Source organism: Bubalus kerabau, chromosome 2 (genome assembly GCF_029407905.1).
Source record: "Bubalus kerabau isolate K-KA32 ecotype Philippines breed swamp buffalo chromosome 2, PCC_UOA_SB_1v2, whole genome shotgun sequence".
NCBI lineage: Eukaryota > Metazoa > Chordata > Mammalia > Artiodactyla > Bovidae > Bubalus > Bubalus kerabau.
In genome coordinates this window covers 39323874-39326199 of record NC_073625.1, presented here as the reverse complement: position 1 = coordinate 39326199, position 2326 = coordinate 39323874, and the positions used below count along the sequence as shown (strand labels likewise).

The 2326-nt window shown below is 47.2% G+C and overlaps 1 pseudogene; it reads left to right on the top strand.

Moving 5' to 3' along the window:
* Positions 1 to 742: 742 nt before the first annotated feature.
* LOC129643248 (ubiquitin carboxyl-terminal hydrolase 17-like protein 6) lies at positions 743 to 1896 on the top strand (annotated as a pseudogene).
* Positions 1897 to 2326: the final 430 nt, after the last annotated feature.

The window sequence follows — 2326 nt, the reverse complement described above, 5'->3', positions numbered from 1 at the left end:
GTTAAAGTCATACCCTCATCTCAGCAGACTGGTGCCTTTAGAAGAAAAGCAAGAGACCCCAGAGTCTAAGGACGGGCAGGCCACTGAAGGATGCTGGTCACACTCTAAAAACAAAGGCCTCAGGAGAAAACAGAGCAACTACACTTGGTCTGGAAACTTCATGCCTCCAGGACTGAACCTCTGCCTGCAGTTGGAGATCTTTATTTAGATAGAAACTGGAGTGTGGACCTCCGGAGGTGCGGTTTCACACCAAACCCCTCAGAGCATGTTTTCCATTTCTATAACCCAGTAACTCTGGAGGCAGAGACCAAGCCTTGGGCTCAGATCTGGGGACTCCCAGGACCAGACCTGGGGTTCAAGGACTGAAGAAGTGCTCTAAAAGAATAAATGTTAGTAGAACTCCTACCGTCAAATATCTATGATCTATCCAACTTCTTTCTCATACCTTTCATTTCAGGTGTTCTTTTTCATACATCTTGAGTTGACTTCTACTTTCAAATACTTGGGATGAATGTCGATGATTCCCAATAAGTTTTCATCTTTCTAAATGTGTTATAGTTTCACCATTTAAAAAACTATCTTTGGGGAATTCCTTGGCAGTCCAGTGGTTACATGTCAGACACGCACGGCTGTGCATCAGGGCACCCAGGATATCTCACTTTCTTGTGCATTTTGTCACCTGTGAAATCTGAGACCCACTTCCGAGCTGAAAGAGACATGAGCTGGGAGTTGGGCTTCGAACATGGGGAACACCTGCTCTATGAATGCAGTGCTCTAGTGCCTGACCAACAAGCGGGCCCTGGGCAGCTCATGCTGTTTCAGCAGCATGGACCATCTGTCCCTACCATATCTGTGTGCTGTGTGCTATGCAAGCTCACATCACCCGAGCCCTCCTTCATTCTGGAGAGGTGATCTGGCCCTGGAAGGACCTGGTTGCTAGTTTCCACAGATATAAGCAGGAAGATGCCCACGAGTTTCTGATACTCCCCTGGACATCATGCAGCAAGCGTGTCTGAGTGCCTATGAGCTGTTAGATCATGCCTCTGAGGACAGCACCCTCATCTGTCAGATCTTTGGAGGGTCCTGGAGATCTCAGATCCAGTGTCTCCACTGCCTTGGTGTCTCAGACACTTTTGACCCATGTCTGGACATCCACTGGATATCATGGCAACTCAGAGTATGAACCAAGCTTTGAGAGAGCTGGTGAAGCCCAAGAAGCTAGACGGTGGCAATGCCTATCATTGTAGCATATGTCTCCAGAAGGTGCGGGCCACCAAGAGGTTGACTCTGCACCACGCCCCCCCAAGGTCCTGATCCTCATGCTAAAGCGGCTCTCAGGTTGCACAGGTGACAAAATGCACAAGCAAGTGAGATATCCTGGATGCCTTGATGTTCTACTGATGTTCTACTTGATGTTCTGAGCAGAAAGTAGGACACCTGGATTATGTGCTCTATGCCGTGCTGGTCCACTCCGGGAAGAGCTGTCACCAAGGACATTACTTTTGTTGCGTAAGAGCTGGAAATGGCCAGTGGTACAAGATGGACGATGCTAAGGTCACCCCCTGTGCCATGCATCTACCCAGAGTGCCTATGTCCTCTTTACATCCAGAAGAATGAACTGGAAGGAGGTGATGGGGGTAGCGCCAGGAGGTCCCTGGGGGTTGACCCCGCAGGTGTGGATGCAGCCCATGGCGAGCCTGCAGGAGATACCAGTCCTGGAGCTCCTGGGTCGGAGGAGCCCCTGGAGGAAACTGACGTTCAAGAAATCAGCTTAAAAACCATATGATTATCTCATTAGATGCAGAGAAAGCCTTTGACAAAATTCAACATCCATTTATGATAAAAACCCTCCAGAAAGCAGGCATAGAAGGAACATACCTCAACATAATAAAAGCTATATATGACAAACCACAGCAAACATTATCCTTAATGGTGAAAAATTGAAAGCATTTCCCCTAAAGTCAGGAACAAGACAAGGGTGCCCAGGTGTACAACATAGTGATTTAATTATTTAAAACATTGCTTCTGCTGCCAAGTCGCTTCAGTCATGTCCAACTCTGTGCGACCCCAGAGACGGCAGCCCACCGGGCTCCCCCGTCTCTGGGATTCTCCAGGCAAGAACACTGGAGTGGGTTGCCATTTCCTTCTCCAATTTAAAACATTATACTCCACTTAAAGTTATAATAAAATATTCCCTGTGTGGTACAATTTATCTTTGTAGCTAAATTAAAATTTTTTTATACATAGTAGTTAGTATTCCTTGATCTCATGTTTTCAGTTTGCCCCTCCCCTCTTCCTTTTGGTAAGCCCTGCTTTATTCTCTGTG